At 41.6% G+C, this 25993-nt stretch overlaps 1 protein-coding gene across 1 annotated transcript in view; it reads right to left on the bottom strand.

Annotated features, from left to right (window-relative positions):
- Window positions 1–25993, bottom strand: part of CLVS1 (clavesin 1) — a 204583-nt gene that overhangs the window by 10794 nt on the left and 167796 nt on the right. The gene's annotated exons all lie outside the window — the stretch shown is intronic.

Raw genomic sequence — 25993 nt, forward strand, 5'->3', positions numbered from 1 at the left:
AACATAATGAGTGCGATGAGCACCATCTGGGGGATGGATGTGCCTGAAGCTCTGACTCGGCATGAGGGGCAAGGGCAATGTAACCTAAACATTTGTACCCCCATAATATGCAGAAATAAAAAAGAAAAAGAAGCATGATAAAAAAAATAAAATAAAAATCCCACTGGGATTCTGATTGAAAAAAGGAAAGAAAAGAGAATAGGTATAGGATAAATGCTATAGTCTGAATGTTTATGTTCTCCTCCTCCCCCCAAAAAAAAGAAAAGAGAAAAGGATAAATGGTATAGGATAAATGGTATATTCTGAATGTTTATGTTCTCCCCCCGCCAAAAAAGAAGCAAATCAGTATAAGTATCTCAGAACAATTGGTATGTACTGTTAAAATCAATCAGCTCAAACAGTCCAACTCTACATACCAAGTTGAACCTTTGAAAGTGAAATGGATTTATTTACCACTGGCATGGAGCAAAGGAAGGGAGCCCCAGGTAATAGTTTATCTTCAGATCTTTGAAACATTTCTTATGCATATCTTTGTTTTAGTGAAGGGCCCAGTGTGTATGGAGAGGGAAGGGTATAGTTTTCTATAAGTAACATAAAAGTGGAAAATCCAGAAGGCATTACAAGAAACAGCAAACATGAAGAAAACCAGCTGAGCACAATTACTCCCACAGGGTACCTCCCTCCAGCACCTTGGACAGCTGCCTACCTGCTTTTTCCCTGGGGACCCTTGTGAAAATGGAGGATATTGAAGGCCATCTACTTTTAGAGACCTTAAACTGTATTTCTCTTCTTCTTTCATGTGACTTCACTTTATTTCACAACATGGCACGTGAACCACAACCACAGAGTTATTAATAGAAGGAAACTTAATGACTCATCTAGACCAACCTGACAGGAAATCTTCAGTATGGGGCTGTGTAGCCTCTTCTCAAACATATGCAACTTGAAAAACCTGCTCCTCCACGCACCTAGAGGGGCAACTCTGCTAGAAAGTTCTTTCTCACATTGAACTCAATTCTGCCCTTTTGAAACTTCTATTTAGTATTATATTTCTGGTTCTGCCTCCTTGAGCCACCAGAGTATGTGCAAGTGCCTTCTGGCCCTCCCAGGCCTCCTACTCAGGTCAGTCACAGATTCCTCTTGTGCCACAGTGTCTAAAACTTTGTATGCCCCTGTTGAGGTCATCTAGAATTGCGTTAGCCTTTCCAGCACTGATATTACACAGCCAAAGGAAAATTTGGCTGCATGTACACATGCTGCAGTTAACCCATTTCTCTCCCATCTTAAAGATGCTTGGTCGAGTATTAAATCTATCTTTTTTAAGTTGCCTCATATTTCCAACCTATCTCCATCCATTTGGATCTTGGAATTTGCTATCCACTCAAATCATTATCTGTGATTTTAATGAATATTGGATTTGTTTCCAAACTTTCCCTTCTCCCTATTTTGGGAGCCACTATGGGGGGAAAATTAACAGTCTCAGATAATGAGTTTTCAAACAATCATTTATTCACACTGACTCATGCTAAGAAGTGTTTGTAAGCATCTACTACTATATGCCAAAGACTGTGAATAAATGTACAGAAACCTTCATTCTTTTGTGGAAACACTGCTTTAGTTACCCAGCCATAGATCCCTAACAGATATGAGTCACTGTGACAGACATCCAGTTACTCAGCCAGACAAGAGGCAGTTTGGGGGAGAGAAGGTGTTAGCTATGGAAGAAAAGGAAGGAAGGGAAATCTTTCACACAGTGACATCATTCACAGTCCTTGTTAAAGTGACTAACTTTCTCTCTATCCTCCACACAGAATCGAATTGAGATCTGTGTAACTTCTTTCAATAGATGCACTGGAACAGAGACCCAGAATGCAGGCTCTCGGATCTAAGCCAAAGAACTGTATACCTTGGTTGAATGGTGGTAACAAAAGGAAAATTCTGAGATATGGAAGCTTGTCTACATTTTCCCTGATGACAATAGTGCTTTTATTTTCAAAATGACATAATTCCATTTATGTGGTCACAAAATGAATATTTGATATAAGTAACACACTATATTATGAAATATTTGAAATTCATTGAAAAAAAACAGAAAGCAAATGTTACCTTTCAAAAAATCCAGGAAAAAAAAATGAAGTCAACAGAAACACCCTTCTTAAATCTTGCTCTCAGTCCATTTAGCTGAGTCAAAATACCTGCTGAGAAGACTGATCAACTGCTCACTGATAAAAACTCTCTCCACCACTTCTAAACAGAGTGTTTAGGAATTGTCCATTTAGTACATTAACCATGGATAAGACATTATCTTGAGGCTTTGTTGTCCAGATCACTCTTGGTAGTAATCTCTCCATTCAGTGACTTTCCTTCTCACAAGAAGCTCAACACATCTGCTATAGCAAACATTTCTCATGGGTTCTCTTCCCAATACTGAAAGCCAGCTTAACCCCAAGGGCAGGCAGAGCAGTGATTTATTTCAGCCACCATTATCTCAGGTAGCAGACAACCCTAACAAGGCTTCATTTTAGCCTTGATGGCCACATTCTGTTTTCCTGCTATTCTCTCTTTCCCTTCCTCTCTCCCTTTCTCTCTCCTCATCTCTCCCCCAAAATTGGAACTTTTCCCACTTCATGTTGTTATATTATTAAAGATCTATGGCTGTGGTTTAAATTTTACTGATTCCAATGGTGATAAAATTCCATGAGGATGAAAATGGAAAATGTTGCCCATCAAAATTCCAATGACATTTTTAACAGAAATAGAAAAAATAATCCTAAAATGTATATAGAAGCTCAAAAGACCCAGAATAGCCAAAGCCATCCTGAGCAAAAAAGAACAAAACTGGAGGAATCACATTACCTGACTTCAAATTATACTACAGAGCTGTAGTAACCAAAACAGCATGGTACTGGCATAAAAACAGACACATAGGCCGGGCGCGGTGGCTCACGCCTGTAATCCGAGCACTCTGGGAGGCCGAGGCAGGAGGATCGTTCTGAGCTCAGGAGTTCAAGACCAGCCTGAGCAAGAGTGAGACCCAGTCTCTACCAAAAAATGGAAAGAAATTAATTGGACAGCTAAAAATATATGTAGAAAAAATTAGCCGGGCATGGTGGCACGTGCCTGTGGTCCCAGCTACTCGGGAGGCTGAGACAGTAGGATTGCTTGAGCCCAGGAGTTTGAGGTTGCTGTGAGCTAGGCTGACGCCATGGCACTCGCCCCAGGCAAGAGAGTGAGACGCTGTCTCAAAAAAAAAAACCAAAAAACCAGACACACAGACCAATGGAACAGAATAGAGAATCCACAAATAAATCCACACATCTATAGTGAACTTATTTTCGCCAAGGTGCCAGGAACATACATTGGGGAAAGGACAGTCTCTTCAATAAATGGTTCTGGGAAAACTGGATATCCATATGCAGAAGAATGAAACTAGACCCTTATCGCTCACCAAATACAAAAATTAAATCAAAATGGATTATAGACTTAAATCTAAGACCTGAAATTGTGAAACCACTAAAAGAAAACATTGGAAAAATGCTTCAGGACATTGGTCTGGGCAACGACTTCTTGAGCAATACCCCAAAAGCATAGGCAACCAAAGCAAAATTGGACCAATTGGGTCACATCACACTAAAAAGCTTCTGCACAGCAAAGGAAACAATCAGCAAATAGAAGGGACAACCCACAGAATGGGAGAAAATATTTGCAAATGACCCATCTGACAAGGGACTAATAAGTAGAATATATAAAGAGCTCCAACAACTCAATAAGAAAAAAATTAAATAATCCAATTAAAAATGGACAACAGATCTGAATCGACATTTCTTAAAAGAAGACATACAAATGGCCGACAGGTATATACAAAATGCTCAAGATCATTAGTCATCAGAGAAATGCAAATCAAAACTACAATGAGATATCATCTCATCCTAGTTAAAAATGGCTTTTATCAAAAAGACAGGCAATAACAAATGCTGGTGGAGATGTGGAAAAAGGGGACCCCTTATACACTGTTGGTGGGAATGTAAATGAGTGCAGCCACTACAGAGAACAGGACCGAGGTTCTCAAAAATCTAAAAATAGAACTACCATATGACCCAGCAAGCCCACTGCTAGGTATATATCCAAAAGAAAGGAAATCAGTGTATCAAAAAGAGATCTGTACTCCCATGTTTATTGCAGCAGTATTCACATAGCCAAGATTTGGAATCAACCTATGTGGCCATCAATGAATGAATGGATAAAGAAAATGTGGTATATATACACAATGGAATATTACTCAGCCATAAAAAAGAATGAAATCCTGTAATTTGCAACGACATGGGGGGAACTGGAGAACATTAAAGTGAAATAAGCCAAGCACAGAAAGATAAATCTTGCATGTTCTAACTCACATGTGGGAGCTAAATATTAAAATAATTGATCTCATGGAGATAGACAGTAGAGAGTAGAATGATGGTTACCAGATGCTGAGAAGGGCAGCTGGGTTGGGGCGGGGGCAGTGCAGATAAAGTGGAGATAATTAATAGGTGCAAAAATATAGTTAGATAGAATAGTATTTGGTAGCACAACAAAGTGACTATAGTCAACAATAAGTTATGATATACTTTAAAATAACTAAAACAGTGGAATTGGAATGTTCCTAACACAAAGGAATGATAAATGCTTAAGGTGATAGATACCCCGATTACCCTGATTTGATTATTACACATTGTATGCCTGTATCAAAACATCACATGTACCCTATAAAGATATACAACTATTATGTACCCATAATAACTAAAAATTTAAATAAATGGAAAACATTGGCCATGAGTCAGTCCATTCTGCATAGACCTACAACTGGACTGACAGTTCTGCTCTCAGGCAGAGGTTTATGTCCAAAACTTTATCTAGCTACTTTATCTCAGCAGCTATCACCTTATATTTTTATTTACCAGTGAACTGCCATTGCCTGCTTCAGCTATGTGGACTCCAGTAAGAGCCCAGGAACTCCGCTCTCCGACCCCAGGCATTCACCAATAGTCATAGAGTGCCAGGGCTGTAAGGGGCCTCTGAGGTGATTCCGTCAAACCCTCATTTGAATCAGGTCCTACCCATTCATTTTCTGGGACCATGCTTGTGAATTTATCAGTAAGTATTCCTCAACACTGGTTTTGTTTCTTAAAGTCAACAACAGACTTGGTTTTGTGAAATAGCACAAAATTGTCTTATCTTAGTGAGCCTATATAAATCATGGTTTGGATGCGGCAAAGTCATAATAAAGTCATAAATAAAGTCACATGTAACCAAAATGTTTATACCCCCATAATATCCTCAAATTTAAAAAAAGACTTCTGAACAGAAAGTAAGATTTTAAAAAGGATAACTATAAAGAATTCTAAGTAATTATATTCAGTTTTTTTTTCCTCCCAGTAACTTCAAGGATCAAGGAATTCCCCAGAGAAGCTCGGGCCTGGGCTTGAACGATGGCTCCACCACTTGCTGTGTGATCTGGGGCGGATCCCCCTCCTCACACGTAAAGTGGGGATCTGACAGCGCCTGGTCATTGGGGTGCAGGCAATGAGGGGCAATGAATTAAGGCACATAAAGCATTTAGCCCAGTATCGGCCGGGTGCCCACGCTTGTCCTTTTAGCTCTTCTTACTCTTCTGCATTTACCGATAAGCAAGTTGGAGTCAGGAATATTTAGTTCAGTTACAAATTTAGCCACAAAGCGTGAATTGAGCTCAAAGTTCCCATTACAAAACTTACAGTTGTGTGTACTGATATATCACGTAATCTGATGCCAAATGAAGACTAAAATTTCAAAATGGATGAAGACCAACATTTTAAAAATTAAAAATAAGTGATGAAATTATTCTGCATGAAAGCTACCCTTATTGCCTTACTTAATATCTTGTAATTTTAGAAGCAAGACAAATTCCCATCTGCTTAACATTATTATTTATGTAGCTTTCAGTATTTGTAGTTGTTTTCAACTGTGTAAAGCTATACAGAGTTTGTTTCTACTACAATGCCTTCAGTAATGACTTTGATAAGGAATCTTAAGGAATATTTGTGTGACATATATTCTCTTGTTCAGCTACCAAACTCTTCGTAATTAGAATCATCCTAGCAGGCAACATGACTTTACTCACTGGGAACAATTAATGTTTACTGAATCTGATGAATAAAATTTTATTTTAAAAAAAGGGAAGCCTAAGTATTTCTCATATAAAGCAGCAAATATTTTCCCTATTAAAGTGAATAAATAAAAAATAAACCTCTCTCCACTTTGACAGTAAAATTTGCCATAATTTACTGAACTGGAACTATAAGAATACCAATCCAAAAAACATGAATAAATATTCTATTGTTTTTGAAGTGGACTCTTTTTAGAGTGAGTCAAACCTCAACTCATAGCATTTGCTTTATGTGTACTATAACTGACATTTAAGTGTATAATGTAGTTCTACTGAAATGTGATGGGCTTGGGCACTGTCTTTATCTTATAACAAGGAAGGAAGACCCAAAAGAAAACGTGCACTTTCAGAGAGGACGGGAACAGGTTGCTTTTCTGAAGTGCTGCACTGTCCAACACAAAGCCCTAACACAAGAGACTACTGAGGACTTGAACTTGGGCCAGGTTAAATAAAGATGGGCTGTAAAGGTAACGTACACAGCAAATTTCAAAGACTTAGTATGATAAAAAAGAATGTAAAATATTTCCTGAATATTTCTTTAAGTTACATATTAAAATTATAATATTTGGATACATTGGGTTAAATAAAACATATTAAAGTTAATTTCACGTGTTTCTTTGTATTCTGTAATGTGACTAATTCTGTAATGTGTAGGCAACTCAAAATTATGTATGTGGCTGACATTATATTTCCATTTTACAGTATTGGTCTAGAGCCTCATTTACTCCATTATGCTGCAGCTGAGCCTAGAAGAATCTACGAATCCTCACTGAGAAATCCACAGTCATGTGAAAGAGCCTCGGCAACAACACCATTGTGTCATTGCTCACATTCACTGTTCTAAGCCCTTTCCAGGTGTTAACTCACCTGTCCTCAAACTGACACATACAAAACCCCACTTGCCATGAGACCCATGTTCCTGGTATCACTGTTGTTTCAACTCTAGCTGGAAAGAAACTTGGTTAGACTCCATGCATCTGTTATCATTTAGACAAAAGTGAAAATGTACCTGTAATTTTATCTCTAAATAAAAAAATATGAATAAAACATCAGGAATTAGCAATTGCCTGTGCTCTTTCCATTCCTCGATGTATTTGCTCATGATGTTTTTTTTAACCAAAATATATTTTCCTCTCACTTTTTTGGTCGGGCTAACTCTGCCTGGTTTTTAGGACTTCTGAAGAACAGGTAACTTTCTCAGCCCCTTGCTATCAGTTTCCCTCTTCTGTAAGGTAGGACCCAGAGCAAACTGCTATTGTAACATGTAGTGCAATATAATGAATCTTCCCCTTCAGATGTAGTGTCTCTTAATAAATCATGCATTTCTTGATGAAAAAAAGCTTCAGGAAGAAGTTTAAACTTCTTGAAGAAAAATAAGATTTTTTTTTAAACATACAGCAAAGTTAACATTAACTTTATATTATGACTACAGATGTTTGTTGCTGTTCATCATAAGGGCCCTCTGAGGGGTGGATAAACTAAGGCAAGAGTACTAGGCCGGGGGTTAGGTACCTCTTCTCATCATTCACGTCACTAACTTGCTGTGTCACTATGGAGCAGCTCACTCAGCTTCTCTGATCCCGTGTAAAATGATGATCTTGGACAAGATGACATTTTTAGCCCCAAGTTGTCATGAATGCTACCAGACTGGTTCACCATCATCATTTGTTCTTGAAAAGAATTAGATTGTATTTTTCAAAATTATATAATTCAAACTTTAGGCTAATTTGTTGGAATAGTCAAAGTACCCCCTCCACCTCAACATTTGTTTTAACCTCATTCTAGAAAAGCATAGAAATACTAAAAACAATAGAAGTTGTCCAAATATGGAAAGCCTTCCCTGAAGTCAGTATGTGCCCAATACATTAGGTTTCATGAGTTGAAAATATTTACCTTCTAAAAATATGTTTCACTTCCATAGTCTCTACATTTGAATTCAAAACTGCTGATGCTATTTATTCAATAGCTACTTTTCCTGGGCCCTTGTTAAAAATGTTTCGGTTTATTTAAAGTACTGTATTGCTACAGGTGGTCTGCCCTCAGGTCATAATTTCCTACTGCAAAGAGAAGTTCCAGCCAAGATCTTTTAAATCTAGTCTGTCACCAAGGGTATTCCAGATGTGCACAAAAATTCTAATCAGTACTCAGTAACTCTTGTTTGCTGTGTCTGAAATCAGCTTGAGATTATTTTGGAAAAGAGGATTTCAATACACATTTTATTTGGATATTTTTAGAATTATCTCCAGGACAGTTTTCCATCTCCACAGCCATTCATCATCATCAACTACCACAACTATTTCTTGAGCATTTACTATGTGCCAGGTGCTGCACTAAGTATTTAGCCTGCATTATCTTTGTTTAATCCTCACAATAATCTTCTGAGATGGGTATTTCCATTGGCCGATCAAGAAACTGAGACCCCAACAAGTTAATTAATTTGCTCAAGATTCTACATTTAGTCATGGAACTAGAATTGGAACCCAGATCTGATTCTATAATCCACATTCTTAAACACTGTATCTTGTGCTATACTGTATGAGAAATATCTACAACTTAGTAAGAAACCAAAGGGCATAGACTTGTATATTCATATACAACGTTAACATTCAAGTTCTCACAAAAGAATTTCTCCCATTGATATTAATGAATCCAAGAGTTGGCATAATCATCATCCATTATTTATTTTAAAAATTACTGTAGGCACAGTGAATGAAATCAGAAAATAAATCTTCATTGAGGAAAAAAGTGTTCTAAGAATTATAGGTTATGGAATCATATTTTCAATCTCTAATTATCAGCAAGGTATTTAGCAATACTTTAAAATCCTTTCTTCTAAATGTACCGCATTCGCCCAAATACAGGAGAACACCTGTACAGAACTGCAGTCAGTCAATGCTGAAAGCTGATTAGAGTAGAGACAGGGAGAAGATGAGAGTTAACCGAGAACAGAGTTCAGCTGCCAGAAGACAAATCAGTCCAGGAACTTGGAGAGGGGGAGAAGGAAGGGGAGAAGGAAGGGGAGACGGAGGGAAAGAGAAAGCCACCCACGGTGGGAATCGGAGCTGCAATTGGACTTGCTGCTTCATTTACTCACAAAGGGCTTCACTGCTCTTTATGAAACTCTGCATTTCTGCTGTTTAACTCACCCACCTCAGTTTTTCATATGTAAAATAAGGATAAATGATTGCCATATTCTCCCCAGGGCTATGAAAGAGAAAAGATTTAATAAAGTACTTGAAGCTCTTTGAAGGAGAAATTATTTAAACTGCAAGTGTTTACCATTTTACTAACACTTCCCTGAGTATGATCTTTCTGAGCATAAAGTACTGATACTCTGCCTCATCCGATACACAGATAGCCATGCTTACCCACCTGCAGAAAACCAAACAAAAGACTTAACAGCAGAAAATCGACACAGAGCAGTAGATTATTCACATTTCGAACTTAGTCTTAATTTTACTGAGCAATTTACCAAATGATTCCTTTAAACAGAGTCACCCTAGCACACCTGAAGTGTGAGAGTGTTCAAGGTCATAACTAGTGTGTGTTGTACCAAATTCTTCATAGGAATCCCGGGTGTCAGTGTGAAATCTGTGGAAGTTTTAGGGGCCAATCTATATCTGAACCAGTCAACTGTCCTTGCGATCATTCAATATTCGGTGTGTGCAGGTTTATTGAGTTTCGAAGACGGAATGCACTAAAACGTGCATTTTGATGTGGGTTCAGGTGTTCTGAGACAGTCAGAAGGAGCCTTAAATTGATGCATTTCTAACATGCAGATATTTCTGGAAAGTTCTTTCCTACTACCAATCATAACTTAAAATAGCAACACAGAAAATGACTGCAGGTGCTTACCCCACCTGCTTTGAAAAGAGTCATCTTTCGCTAGAATTAGACTGGCACAAAGAGCTGTCAGTCTGCTTCAGAGCATTCCTGATTGTTACATTGCCTCTGAAAGCGGGGGAGCTCACCCTCCTGGAGCTACTTTGGTGGAACTAGAATATGATGCTCCGAAGCAGGTAGAGAAATGCCGGAAGCTGCCAACAACTGAGAAAATATTGATGACTCTCATTCATTTCGTCTGTGGGATGAGTTTGAAAAGGATAGCTAGTGTTCTTGATAAAAACTACTTTTCATTGTTCTGTTTTTTCAGTCAAAGGATACTATGTAAATAGATCTTTCTATTCATTGCTACATTAGCCCGAAGATCTATTTTCTTCCTGAATATCTGTATCTTCCCCACTTGAGATGGGGCCTGGGGAACAGTATAGTGCATGGAACGAGTGATGGAGGAAGTTGCTTTTCAACTGTTGTAAAGACAGAGCAGAATTTGGGCTGGTGGGAATGGGAACCGACATTCAAGATGGAAGTGTGAGCAAAAGCAAATGCCCACAAAAGGTGCTCCATTAACCACTGCAGAATGAATGAATGAACATGTGAATACACAAATAGTGTGAAAACAAATGTGATACAGGAGATAGCATTTTACATGGAATGAGGAAGACTGAGCTTAAAATATTTTGCGACCTACCAGCTCAGTGATCTGGGGTAAATCATTTAACTGCTCTGTGCCTTAGCCATTCATCTATAACATAAGGATCGTAACTTACTTTTATCTAGTTTAAATATATATATATTTAAATTCTCAATACTTGAGTGGCTTAGTTTTCAAGAGTCCTCTGAATGAATCCAGGGAACATCTGCAATCCACTCTGGCATGTGGGAGATGACTACGCTCTAGGACCTTGTCACTCAAAGTGTGGTCCCCAGGCCAGCAGCATGGGCATGGCCTGGGAGCTGGTTAGAAATGCAGATTTTCAGGCCTACCCCAGACCAGAATCTGCATTTAAACAAGATCTCAGTGCTTTGTGTGCACATTAAAATTTTCAAAGCTTTTCTCTAGAGCAATCAACAGCTCGCACATGAGTAGGAAATATCCCAGGCAAGTCAGAATTGTGCCTCATGGAACGAACAAATATTTATCAAGCCCCTATTAGTGCTGGGCATTAGTCTAGGTGCTTGGCCACAGGACTGCACCAAGCAGATAAGGCCCTGTTTACAGAGCTGGTGGGGGCGGACATGGACCATGAACAAACATACAAGCAGATGGGACATTTAGGAAAGTGTCAGTGCTGGGAAGCAAATGAATCCAGATGATGTGATAGGAGCTGGGGAAAGTGGATCATGGTGCTTTAGGGAGGATGCACTTCCACCACCATGAGTGTCCAGCAGTGTGATGCATCTGTAGAGGGGCCAGTTATCCCCCCTCATTCCATCTTCCACCTGGAGCGAGAATTTGGTGTTCCCTTTCTACCTCTGATCCAGTTACCTTTTCAGCTCCTCCATCAACACTGCAGTTCGTTATTCAACTGCAAAGGTGTTTTAGATCTACGATTTAAGCTGCATGAGGGGTCACTGAGATTCAGATTGGATCGTTATTTTACTTTGGTTCAAATTAAAGGTTATTTTTAAAGTTTTATGTCACTCCATAAATTAATATAACTATATTAGAGACAGAAATGGTCCCAGGAGTCTTGCAGGGCTCTGCTCTCAAAGAATACGTGAACATGTTAGTTTGTGTATCAAAAGCTGCTCCACCTCAGGAGGGCATCTCAAAGGTCAGTAGCAGCTGCTTTCCAAGGTGACTGCTGCAGTCTCAACCCCATGGTTCTCATCTACTTTGAAGGACAAAGCAAGGTCTGCATGGAATCATGGGATAAGAGCTGATCAAAGAGTGTCCACCCAGAGACAGATACCGGTGGCTAAAAACAATTAGCCCAAGGGACAGTTCCTGCTTGACTTCTGATGACCTGTCTCTGTTTGCGAAAACTAGATAAAGAAATACGGAGCCACTATATCTCTGTTTAATCCTTCTGTTAAGTAATAGCTTTATCTTAGAACTTAGAAGTTTGTCCCTGAAAGTTTTTGTAACCAGAGTTAGTTAAGGGATATATAGAAGGCTTTTGAAAGACTTAACCCAAAACGAACTATCTGTTATTATGTAAATCTGTTACCCCTGACAACCGACTCTGTACCTATAAATACCCATGTAAAACATCACTCGTGGCCTTACGATTCACGGGGATATTGTAGGGATCCCTGAGTACCCTGCTTTTTGCCTTTTAACTTTATAAATCTATAAAACTATACCTCCATCTCTGTGTATTCTTTTATTTCTATATTTTCCATTTTCTATTATTTTCTTATCCTTTGCGACGACCCCTACCTAAGGGACCCTATTTTTTGCTGGGAGCATAGCTAACACCCTGCAGTTTTACATAAAAGTCAGATTTTGCAGTAATACATCCAGGTAAGTAGCCTGAACTATGATTTTAGTCAAACACTGAAGACAAACCAGGGTATATCCAAGTTAGGCAAGTTCTTACAAGAATATTTTTATTAACATTGCCGTCTCTTTGTTCCTTCCTTCCTTCATTCATTTTGTACTCAAGGAATATGTACCGGGCATTTGTTTTGGCCTGCCTCTGGGCTAGGCAGAGAAATACAACTAAGTGAAAGGCAAACGTGCCACCTGTCCCATTGCCTCTTTCCAAAGCTAAGGCCCTGTCTGTGTTCTTGTTCCTATTCCCTCTGGCTCGCGTAGAGGCATCGTTCCCCAATTTATCCTCTTTCTTTTATGCCAAATTGCAGAGCTAGGGCTCAATGTGATGGACTGCTTGCATGTTTTCCATTAGATCCTGTTGGTGAGTAACTGGTAGTATCTCTGCCTCCTTACTCAGCCCTCACAGGTCAACACCCGTATCTCCTTATGCATGAGACCCCTCCTAGCTTCACTTCCTTTCCTATAAACTGATATTATATGATCAAGCACTTCAGTCTTTCTCTTGACCATACACTGGGCTCCTTTCATCAGATCCCAGCCCTGGATGACCCCCAACAATATGACTCCTATAAGTCAGCCACAGAGCAGCTGAGAAATGCAGACCACACTACCCAGGAATACGGAGATTGTTATAAACCCTTATTCCCTCTCACACCAGCCCTTGAAACTGCATTCCCCCTTCTTTGTTTCCTTCACGCCATTTCAAGCCCACCCTGATTCTCCACAAATTTCAGCCCACACACCTCTGTACCAACTTACCTAAAAATCCTTCTGCGCACTACTCTAATCTCACTGTTCAGACTTGCCCTACTTCACTGGGAAAATAGAAGCCAGCAGACCCCAAGGAGATTCCCAGCTTCAGGCCACCATGTGCACAGGTGTTGGGTTCCTCTGAGGGGAGCTTCCTGCTCTTGGAACGACAGAAACCCCCTCCACTCACCTGGATCCTGACCCATCTCACCTGCTTGGTGTCACCAATTGTTCCCTCTCCTATATCTTCAAATTCTCCCTCTTTACTGGATCCCTGCTATTGGCATCGAAATATCCTTGCATTCCCATTTTCAATAAAAGAGAAAGAAGATGAAGATGAAGATGAAAAGGAAGACAATGATGAAAAATAAGAGGAAATGAAAGAAAAACAGGCCGGGCGCGGTGGCTCACGCCTGTAATCCTAGCACTCTGGAAGGCCGAGGCGGGCAGATTGTTTGAGCTCAGGAGTTCAAGACCAGCAAGCAAGAGCGAGACCCCGTCTCTACTAAAAATAGAAAGAAATTAGCCAAACAACTAAAAATAGAAAAAAATAGCCAGGCACGGTGGCGCATGCCTGTAGTCCCAGCTACTCGGGAGGCTGAGGCAGGAGGATCGCTTGAGCCGAGGAGTTTGAGGTTGCTTTGAGCTAGGTCAATGCCACGGCACTCTAGCCTGGGCAACAGAGTGAGACTCTGTCTCAAAAAAAAAAAAAAAAAAGAAAAAGAAAAACAGAACAAAAACAACAATAAAGCCCCTTGGATCCTCACGTGCCTCTTCAGATACAAATATCTCCTCCACTTTCACAACCAAACTTCACAGAAGTGTTTATATTCTCTTTCTCTGATCTTCACTTCCCCCCTATTTCTGAACCTGCTGCATCCTCACGTCCACCCATGTGACTCCATCACAGCTCTCATTAAGGCTACCAATGGCCTTCCAGTCATTATGTCCAATGACGCCTTTAGGTCTTTGTCTCATTCAGCATCTCAGAAGCAGTCAATAGAGTAGGACACTCAATATCTCCCTCATTCTATCTCTCTGGCTTTTACAACACCACGTCTGGTTTACCTCCTACCATTCTCAGAGCTCCTTGGTGTCTTGTGCTGTATGAACTTCACATACTGGACTTTCTTGCAGCTAAACTTAGGCACTTATCCCTCTCTTCTCATCCTGCAAGTTCTCCCTGGGAGTTCTCCTCCATTCCCCTGGCTTGCATTCCTTCTTTATGCCTTTGAGTCCCTAATTTATATTATATATATATTCATTCCAGGATTCTCTCCTGAGCGTTAGAACTGAGTATCCAACATCCTGCAGGACTGCTCTAACGGGCGCCACAAAAGCCCTCACACTAATCATGTCCAACACTGAACTCACGATCTTCTCCCCAGTGAGCGCTTCCTTGCAGAGTTCCTTACCTTGGGAAACAGGACTATAGTCCATCCAGCTGCACGTGCACACGACCTCTGGTTGTTCTAAAGCTTCTTACCTTCATCCCAGTGTCCACTTGCTCATCACTTGTTGATTCTATTCACTAAATATTTTTGAGTCCATCTTCTTCTCTCCACCTCTGCACTGAGCACCCCAATCCAAGGGACCATGGTCTCTCTCAAGCACTATCGCAACAGCCCCAGACAGCCTCCCTGCACTTATTCTGCTCCCCTCAATTTGTTCTTCTCATGTCAGAGTGAGATTTTTAACAAACTTCTTTATTCATCTTGCTCCCCTGCTTAAAACCTTTCTGCAACTTTCCATTGCTCACAGGATACAGTCCAATATCCTTATCTGCCCTCCGGAGGTTGGCACCATGGACCCCTGCATGTCTGCACAGCCATCCTTACCCTTGCTTTCCGCTCTCCAACGTCTCTGGTATTTTCTTTTTTAATTCTGAGTTTCACTGGATCTAAGATGTCATCAATTGTAGGACATGTCCTGATTTCAGGGATTTTTAATGTGAAGAAAAATGCATCTTACAAATTGATAGAACACGGAGGGCCCTGGCCCTGGCCCTTCCAACTGCGGGATATTTGCCCCCATTCCCTCTCCTCCCATTTTGCCTAGAGAACGTTTTTCTCATCCTCCAAGTCTCAGCTTACATGTGACTTTCTTAGGAAAGCCCTTTCTGACTCCTACCCAAGACTAGGTTAGGACACTCCTTATGCATCTACACCCTCATGGTACATTGTAATTTTTCAAAACACTTACGCTGATCATGAAAGAGCTGTGTAAACAGTGTTAATAATATGCTAAAGTCTGTCTCCCTTCCCAGACCATGCAGGGACTCGGAGGCACTGCTGGAGCAGCGTTGCCCCATGAGCGACTCTGTCCTCGGCAGACAGCACTTGCACTGACTTCGTTTAACCCTCACAGCACAATAATAAGGCAGGTCTATTATTATCTGTTTTATAGAGAGGAAAACTAGGTCACAGAGAGATAGCTACTCTGGTCACACAGCTACTAATTTGAACCCATAAGATCCGATTTCAATTCTTTTAATTGCCCCCTATGTTTTCCATATCCTGGTACTTAGTAGATAATATATATTGAACAAATGAATACGATTTTCAAAAATATAAGTATTATAAGTATTAATTGTTAACAGACATTCAGAAACTGAGAGAAATGAGACTGAGAGTTGCTTATCAACAACCTTTGAGACGATGCCAAATCCTCATCCAACGTTGACTGCAAAGACCGTGCTGCTGTCTTGTGCCATTACGGACGGCCAATGGTATCTTCCTCATCACTCTACAGAATAAAATGTTCCTAACAGCATTTACTACCACACAGTTTTTCCTTGTTTCCTTCCTTTGTTCTTTCCTCCCCCTTTCTTTTAAATTTCCCTTATTCTCCCCGCCCCATCCCTCCCTGTTTCCTTCTCCACTCCAGAAAATATGTAGCGAGCACCTATTACACACCAGGGGAATGTGTGAGGCACGGGCCCCTGATGGTGAGTAAAACAGCACAGTCCAACCCTTGGAGGACACGTAATCTACACAAGGGAGATGGACTATGTACGTAAACCAACAGACACAGAATTAGAGAACTGTGGTCCCTACTAAGACAGAAACAGAGTTTGGTGCTGGAGACAGCAGGATGGGCAGGCAGGGGCTCAGGGGCACAGGGAGGGAGAAGAACATCTCCCAGGGGACTGGAAGTATGAACCAGACCTGATGGACAAAGTGTTGGCCATGCATGAGGGAGGAGTGCCCCAGGGCAAGGCAATCCCCAAGCAGGAAGCAGCCCTACACACTGAAGGAAGGGCCGAAGGCAGCGTGGCCAGGCTGAGTGCGCCGGGGAGGGCCTGTGTGAAGGTGAGCAGCCCCCACGTGTCACAAGAGGCCAGGGGGAAGCCTTTGGAGGGTGCTGGGTGGAGACGTGGCATCACTATGAATGTAAAGATATGAGTGTCATGATGAATGTCAAGAGCACAGGAGTAACAATGTAGATTTGAGAGTCAGAGCAGAAGGAACAACACTGATAAAGACCTATAAGGATGCAGCTGTCATTTAGGCCAGAGGGCAGGCTTCGCTGGGGACCTGGGACAGGGGAGGTGAGTGGGAACCGAGGGCTCCTGTGAAGACAAGGTCCTCTTGGCAGAGGGGAAGAGAGCCAGGGGCTGTGTTGCTAACTGCTCCCTCTCCTGGGCTTGACCTTCATGCCCTGCATCCATGGCGCCTGGCCAAGTTCTGGGTGCAGGGCTCCAAGGGTACAAAAGACCCTACACTGGCCCTACGCATAAATTAAAGCAAAGAAGAGGGAAATGGCCAGTACGGTTCTGACTTCTGATGAGGAACTCAAAGCATCTCCCTTCAAGCCACCATGCCTAATCATTACCTATGTCTCTGTTACGGGGTTGGGAATTTTTGTTTTGAGTGAGGAACTTTTGTTTGGGAAGAAATAAAAACTGTAATCAAATGGCAATCCTTAAGCACAATGCTGGGCAAGAAAGGTAAGAGTCACCACACTGTTTTTCCATGGTGCTCTGCCAGTGGCTTTCCCACCCTGCTGCCCTCTGACTCCAGCAGCAACCCTGAGCTCACGCAGATCCTGACATACACTTTGTAGTCAAGGAAGCTGAGACTCAGTGAGGGTAAGGGACTCGCCCGAGGTTTTATAATTAAACTTATCGATGGAAGACAATGAGCAGACTGGAAAATAAAGACAGAAAGGAAAAGAAAAGTGTAAGTGCGGCCTCAACCTCGCAGAGCTGAAGCGAGCAGGCCAGGGTTAGGATGTGGATCCCTGAACATGGAGCCCTGGGCCCACCTTGAAGAGCTGCAGGGGACAGTGAGGGGGCCAATCCGGGACCCAACGGGTGCATTGTAAGTGGGGCAGCAAAGGAGTTTCCCAGGAAAGGCTCAAAGTTCGACAATGCTCATTTATAACCTTGACATAAAAAAGCAAATGCCACAGTTTGGACATCTTAAGCTCAATTGATATCTACAACAAAGTTTGCCTAAGCCTAAAAAGGAACTTGAACACTGTATGAGAGCCACACAATGTTTTCAGGAATGATATTATACAGAGACTTCTACCATGTATTACGTCAAATATTTGTTTTCATCTCCATGATCATGAAAGCTTGTGAGAGAGATTCATTGCAGGCTAGATGTTGGGCACAGACAGCGTCAGCTTAATTGGAATAGGGCAAAATGTTTGTTTACCAATAGAAATATGTCACGAGAAATAAATATTCCTTATCTTTCTTGCCTGGCCGATAGCTCCCTCTCCAAGTGATTGTGTCTGAGCATGGTGCTTCAGCACAAGAGCAATCTTTCCCAGAACATAACACTGTGAGTAATCAAATGGTTCGCTTTTGAAACTACACCCAGAGAATTCACATACATCTGTTCATCTCCCTCTAAATTCAACCCCATTTCTTTGCTTTACTGGTAGCTTAGAACTCTTTATCCAAAAATTTTTCATGCTATTCTTTAAAAAGAAGAGAAAACATGCCCCTGTACACAACATTTTAATTAGCCTCATTTATTCTCTTATCGATTAATTCCTTTGTATGGATTTTCTGTCACTCCAATGTTACATGGCGACATAGGATGTGTTTGTAAGGAGATGCCCCCTGCATTTCTGCCAGAGGAAAGAAAGCTGTATGAAAGCAGAGCATCCATTTCAGCCACATGCACAAGTTACTGTGAGGCTACACAGTTAATTTTCTTTGTTCTTTAAAAAATGTTAACAAATTCCTTTCAGCATCTGTGGAATACCCCAGTATCCAATAACCAACATAAAACACTGGGCATCTATGGCTTACCTTGGAAGTCTTGGCTTCTAGAGGTGATGATATCTCAGGCATTAGCTGTCTGAGTAGCACTGACACCTCACAACTAAGAAGTTCAATCACTTTTGAGCTGGACACTAGACACCAGGCAACTTAGAGGACGGTGAAAGTTGTGGTTCATTCGTGAAGAAATGATGCATTATATAGTGGTATTGAATGAAACAGCCCTATGGGACATCTGTTCCTGGGCCACACAGTAAAATGGACCCTTTGCCCTGGCTGCTCAGAAAACAAGGGTCCTCCTGTTCCCACACTGCCACCCCTCATTCTTGACATACGGATGGTATTTCACGGTGGTGTCTTACATCTGCTGGAAATGAGTAGTTATCCGGCAGATGCACAAGTTCACCCCATAAAGGAGGACTGACTACATGCTGAGAGATCACCAAGGTCATGGCCAGTTCTGTTGACAGCTGAGAACAGTTAAACTGACTTTTACCACCTACGCAGGGACCAAGGGGGAAAATATGGCCTAAAATTTCTTTCTGGCTCAGAAATTTAAACTCAATCCAGGCATTCTTCTTTCTCTCCCTGCCCAAATCATGCGGTTCACTGTATCTTCATGACATCTTCTCCCTTCTTCCATGCGGGATCTAGGAAGGGTGTTTAGGGACCGTAAGGAGGAAGGTATTTGACCCAAAGAATCAAAAGTAGCCTTCCATGGCACAGCTGGCTTAAAAGCTTTGGCCCTTCCATATAAGACTAGACTGAGTAGTTTCTCTGACAGTTGTGGCTGTTCTTTGCTGATGCAATGGAGATGCGGCTAGGATCTTTCAGGTTTCCTTCTCTATGAATATTTTTCTGGATCCCTGCTAAGTACTAAATATTTAACTTTATGATCAGGCTGCACCAAAAACTTACCTCAGGACTCCTAGAAATTATAAGAATTGGGTTTTGACTTTATATGAATGGTGTTATCATATTTTTTTAAAAAAAAAATCCTGGGAACAAATATCTTTAAATCTAAACGCACACCAAAGGCAGTGGAGTCATCGCTATGCCTTGCCAACTTAGGAAGTCAGTACAGGATTAATAACCAAAATGTTACGTTTGTGATCTTCTGTAGGAGCAGTGTAATATTGTCACTTTGTGCACGGAGGCGCTTTGCTGACACTGGGTTTTTGATTCCATGAAACACAGGAGCATGTGATCTCAGCCCAGAGGAAATGCTCACTAAGTATTTGTTGAATAGACACGGTTGGGGTGGGCATGACCACTGCTCTCTGCCTCAGATCCTGCACATATTCGAACACCTCTCTGGGACTCTCCAAAGTCACTCTGGCTCTCCTTTTCCTCAAACTGACTCCATTTGACCTGAGTAGCTGCTGTGGCTGTGTCTCACGCAGAGGCTGGCACCTCGCTAGGTAGAGGTACTGGGCTCCACTCAGCTCACTTGCAGCACGAGGGAAGCCAAAATGTGCTTTTGTGCCCTTGGTAATTTCTAGACTTCCAAGAAGGAGCCATAGTTCCACTGTCATCAGGTTGGGGGTTTCTCTTTTAGTACTGAGACATGAATGCTTATTCAGTAAATTCATGAGCTGAATGATGATGAAATACCAGATAGTATATTTTTAAAAAAATAATCCCTTTGCTTATATAATAGCAGGGATGCCAGACTGAGCCCAGACAGAAATGCAGATGATTCTGAGCACACCCAGGAGGGGCCCCCAGGAAACCATGAGGATGGGAATTGTCAGTCAGGGTTCAGCTTAGTTGGGTTTCCATGAGCTTAAATCAGCTTCCTGATTTTCCATTTCAATCACCGGAGCAGTGTGTTCCACACTCCAGTCTCTGGGAGACAAGTATGGGGTGAGATGTTAACAGCTGTTCTACCCAGAAAGAATCCTGGGATAAAATAGGTTTGGTAATGCAGCTCTTTTTCCTGCAAGACTTTTTAGGACCTTAGCTAGGATAACTAGAGGAAGAAAAACATTTTCTAAAATCTTGTTACCAGTGTAAAAAGAGCACATCTCTGCACCACACACTTATATTTTTTAAACTAAAATATTAAATGTGTGTGAAACATCTGCTGTGTACAAGACACCATGCTTTGGAAGAAGCAATGTGATTGCAAAGAAAAAAATCCTCAGCCTCAACATTAGGGGGCTTGAACTATTGTCCCAGCTGTTTCACAGAAGTAGCAATGGGTGAAAGAATGGGGCAGGTATTTTTACATTGTAGTTACTATTCCATAAAACTTTATGAAAACTTCACATTTACCATCATCTATGAGACTAAAATTTAGATTAGCATTACGTAACTTTGTTTTTATTAAAATTCAAGATCTTAAAATAATTTTGTGAAGTAACACTGATTACACTGTGGCAGCATGAATTTGTGATTACTTAATTAATGCAATGTCCTCAGTAGCCAACATCTTTCAACACACACACACACACACACACACACACACCATGTGGGGGATGACAGACGAGGTCCTTAGTGTTAGAAATTCTGATGACCCCTAGATGACCTCTAAGGACTCCCTCCAGATCTAAAATTTTAAAAGCCCTTGATAATAAGGAGAATGATAAAATGTATTTTATACAAAATTTTATATAAAATTTTTGCCTAGAATGTTTAGATTGAAACAGAGGCTGTCTGCAGTGGTACAACACAGAGGAACCTATGCAAGCTCAACGAGAGGATGGCCTAAAATCCACACTTTCTTTCCCTGACGGCCCTGGCAGGAACCACCTGCCATCACTGCATGGTGGGGACACACATTTCTGATCTGATCCACACCTCTTCTCTGGGAAGCCACCCACCCCCTTCCTGTACTAATCCTGTGTAGTCCAGGATTGCACCCTGCCCTCCAGCAGGGCGGCCACATGCCCTGTCCCTGGCCACGGCAAGGGGTCCACAGGCAGCACAAAGCCTGGCTCTTCAGGGTCTTCCCTTTTATTTTTGCCCAGAAATACCAGGAAAGGTGCTCTTTATTTCCTAGACATCATCATGTCCATTGTCAGTAGCTGCCATCAGGACAGACTAAGATTAAAAGAAACCCATGAGAGAAAGAAGTAATGCACCTGACAGCAATCTGTGATCTCTAACGTGCTTCAAGAGCACCAGCCATAACCTCTCCGAGCATTTCATCTCATGAGCACTTTCCCCAAACTTCTGTCTCTGGATGAATAATCTGCATCTAGATGTCTTTCATTTGGGGAAATGAAGTTTCTCAGTCTGAATCAAAGCACAAGATAAAATTTACATGAGGTTTACCACCAGTAATCTTTAGAAAATGATATATATGTATGTATGTGTATATATGCATGTATGTGTATGTATGCATGTATATGTACATATATTTGAAAACCTCTCCCAAAGCAGCTAATTATTCAGCAGTACTTACTACAAAATGGTGTTTCTGTGTGCGTAGACACGTGCCTTTGTAATAGTATCTATAGCCATTTTAATTACTTTATCAGTAATAAACTCTAGAACTAGAATATACTTAATAAATATGGTCTAATAATGAAAAGAGATGTCACAAAATCTACAGAGATTAAAAAATCATCCACTTCACGAGGAAGAAATTTCAGGCCTGCACTCCTAAATACACCTGTAGCAGGCCTGCTGGTTCACAACTCTACACCTATGGTCCCCAAACCTCAGGCCGCAGACCGGTACCAATCTGTGGCCTCTTAGGAACCGGGCAGCACAACAGGAGGTGAGTGGCGGGAGAGCAAGCAAAGCTTCATCTGTATTTACAGCCGCTCCCCATTGCTCACATCACCGTCTGAGCTCTACCTCCTGTCAGATCAGTGGCAGCATTAGATTCTCATAGGAGCATGCACCCTACTGTAAATTGCGCATGCGAGGGATCTAGGTTGCAGCTCCTTACGAGAATCTAATGCCTGGTGATCTGAGGTGGAGCTGAGGCGGTGATGCTAGTGCTGGGGAGTGGCTGCAAATACAGATCATCATTAGCAGAGAGGTTTGACTGCACAATAAATGTAACATGCTTGAATCATCCCAAAACCATCCTCCCCAGCCCCTCCTGGTGCATGGAAAAATTGTCTTCCATGAAACTGGTCCCTGGTGCCAAAAAGGAGGGGGACTCCTGCTCTACACCATTTCTTCTTCCTTCTTAGCTGGCAAGAGCCCCTTTTGTTTGGGCACTGCCACTCCCACCATGAGAGTCGGAGGTAGACTCCTGCCTGAGAAGGCTCCAGCTGTGCTGGACACGGTGGGGAAAACCTTGCGGTCACCACTGAGCCACTGGAATCACGTTCCTGCAGCCACCTGACTTTGCGACATCTCATACGAAATAATACATTTTCCTTATTGTTTAATGTAGCTCATTCAGGGCTTTCTCTTATTTGCAACAAAAATAATCATAACTAATACAAAACTTATTTACTGTTCTTTGTTGGACAGTTTTAAATTTGGCTACCTACTCTCCAAACTTAAAACATACTCAAGTAGTGAATTAGATAGGAGAAAACGGGATGCTACAGACATATACTCCTGAGAACAGAAAGAACAGCTGATGGTGTGGGAGCAAGGAAATGGACTCCTAAAAAATAAAATAAGAAACAGTAATAAAAAGTAAAAAATACAAACTTAAGGTTATTTAGAATCAGAGCAGAGAATGCTACATACCTCAAAAACTCACGAAGGCATCACTGTATTAAAGAAAAAAAATATTGAAATAATCTGTTTAGAAAAATTTTTATCTAAATCTATCTTGCTTTTTAAAAAGTTTTACTGCTTAAGGGTTGAGCTACAATTATCTGGAGAGAAAATAGAGCTTGTTAGAACCACTTACCAGCTGAGAGTTTCAGGCTTCTTGGCGTTCACTCTGCATGTGCACCAGAAAGCATCGCTCAAGAGTGCTTTGGAATGCGGTGGCCACTTGTGCTCAGAAGCCACATTATAAAAAGTGATCGAGTCCCAGGGACAGGCCACTTAACTCCAAATGGACTTGAGGCGTGTTTGGAACTACGCAGGGGTTAGGACAATAGACGACATGTACCCCTGGACGTTAGAGCGCTGCCCAGAACATAGACCCATGTCGTCTGGCTCGGAATAAAGAGACACTTTCTAACCCCACCATGCCACACGGAACACACTGGCCCGGAAGCTGCCTGCTCTCTCTGGACAGTGCAAGCTGAGGCTGGCTGACAGTCTGTGCTGGGGAATAGACCACTCTGTTTGGTGGGAAACTGGAAGAAATGACCTATAACATCTTCAATTCTGTTTCCAATTTTCCCACATCCCTGTGGGTTCTGTTGGGTCAAAAATATACAATGAATGACAGCTGCTCTGTTCCTGGACAGTGAGGCGCCTGCCACAGACACACACCACCAACATGGCTAGTCCCTCCTGGCCAGTATCTCTGCCCATCCTGCTGTGGCCTGAAATCCCCAGGCAAGTGTCAAGAATATTGTCACAAAGGACAGAGGAGTGGATAGGATACCTTGGTGGCCTTGGTGGGGAAAATGAGACGTGTATACAATTGCTAGCTTCTCTGGCTAGCTAGTCTTGGATTTTGGCTCCCATAGCTAAAGGAAAGTATTTATCTTCCAAAGCCCAGATCTGCCAAGCCTTCCTCCACAGAGCTACTCTGAGAGTCGTTCTGGCTGAAATTAGTGACACTTCCTCAGAATAGTAGGGCAGGCTCCTCCTTTGTAGCACGTCTCCCATTCTGTGTTGTAGTTGTTTGTGCGTGTTCTCTCCCTTACTAGGACGTAAGTTCCTATCAGCAGGATCTGTGAGAGCCTTATTAAAGACAGGGAACAGGGGTGGAAATTGGCTGACTATGACATGCTGAAGGCTCAGATGATTGTTAGCATTTTTTAGCAATAAAGTATTTTTTAATTAAGGTATGTACATTTTTTAGACATGCTATTTTACACTTAATAGACTATACTATAGTATAAGCATAAGTTTTATGTGCACTGGGAAACCAAAACATGCATGTGACTCACTTTATTGTGATATTTTCTTTATTGCAGTGGTCTGGGAATGAGCCCCCAGTATCCCTAAGGTGTGTCTATATTCATCTAGCAAGGACAGGTGTCTGCTGTGTCTAGCATGTGTTGGACATTGAATTGGATTCTTGGGGAGGAGTAAGATGCCTAAGACTTAGACAGAATCTTTTCCCTCCAGAAATTACAATCTAATAGTGGAAGCTGTCACCCCTGCTGACCCTAAATATTAGAGGTGCAGCTTGGAGCTAGGACATGTCTGTTCACTAAAAAGAGATGTAATGCTGTGACTGGTCACCTGGGAAAAAGTGGCAAATTCCTATTTTATGCCACTTGACTTTGGAAGTTCGGGTATCTACGAGGGTATGATGGCCTTATCTAAAATTCTCTAAAGATTAGTAGGAACAAGCACTCAAGGTGTCACTGTCCCTGCCCATGGAGTGATTACGGAGAGAGAGCAGAGGATACAAAGTGTGAGGAAGAGAAAGTAGCATGCTGTGTCTTATAGAGGGTACAAACACAGAGCTCTGAGCCAGTCTGAATCCCAGCTTGGCCAGTTACGTGCCGTGTGACCCTAGATGGTTGTTTAACCTCTCTAAGTCTCAGTTTCATCATTTGTAAAATGGGAATAAATACCAATAGTACCTTTCTCATACAGTTATTGTGAGGATTAAAAGAGTTAATGTAGGTAAAGAGCTCAGAACATACCTGGCACATATCCAGTTCTCAGTGGCATGACTGTTGCCATTATTGTTATTGTGCTGTCATCTGGACAGAAAGTGGATCAGAACTAGGCCCAGACAATACCATCAGTACTAGTGAGTTCAGTCCCTTCACTGGAGAGACGTAAGCCAACCCCTCAGCCACCATGACCAACACTTCTAGAGAATGTTGATTACTAACCTGGGAATAAATAAATTTCCAGACTCCTCCAGTCCCAACACAAAGGGCCTCCCAGACACTTGCGTGCAATATTCACAACAGGACAGGGAGTGTGGAGACACTTGTCCTTGATGCTCTCTCTTGATTCAGAATGTCAACAGACACCCAGTCACCCCAAGGAGACTTGAACACTGACACGCTTCCTTTTCCATATCCCAATATCACCAGCGTGGGGCTAGTCTTCCTCTGCTTTGGCGTTAGTTCTGACTATCGTCTTTCCATCTGAGCCCCCACATCAGCCTTCCGATGGATTTTAGTCTCTGCTCCACAAACCATTTTCCTGCTAACCCCAAAATCCCTATACAACCCAGAACTTATTATGTCATTTCTCTGTTTGCTGATGTCTGGTGAGGAAATATAGATGAAAAAAAAATGACAGAGCATTTCCCCACCACAGGATTATCGTTAAAATTAAAGTATGCATATACCACATTTTATTAATCCATTCATATATTGATGGACACTTGGGTTGTTTCCACATCTTTGCAATTGTGAATTGTGCTGCTATAAACATTCGGGTGCAGGTGTCTTTTTCATAGAGTGTC

The sequence above is a fragment of the Propithecus coquereli genome, unplaced genomic scaffold (genome assembly GCF_000956105.1).
Source record: "Propithecus coquereli isolate 6110/MARCELLA unplaced genomic scaffold, Pcoq_1.0 Scaffold71, whole genome shotgun sequence".
Classification (NCBI taxonomy): domain Eukaryota; kingdom Metazoa; phylum Chordata; class Mammalia; order Primates; family Indriidae; genus Propithecus; species Propithecus coquereli.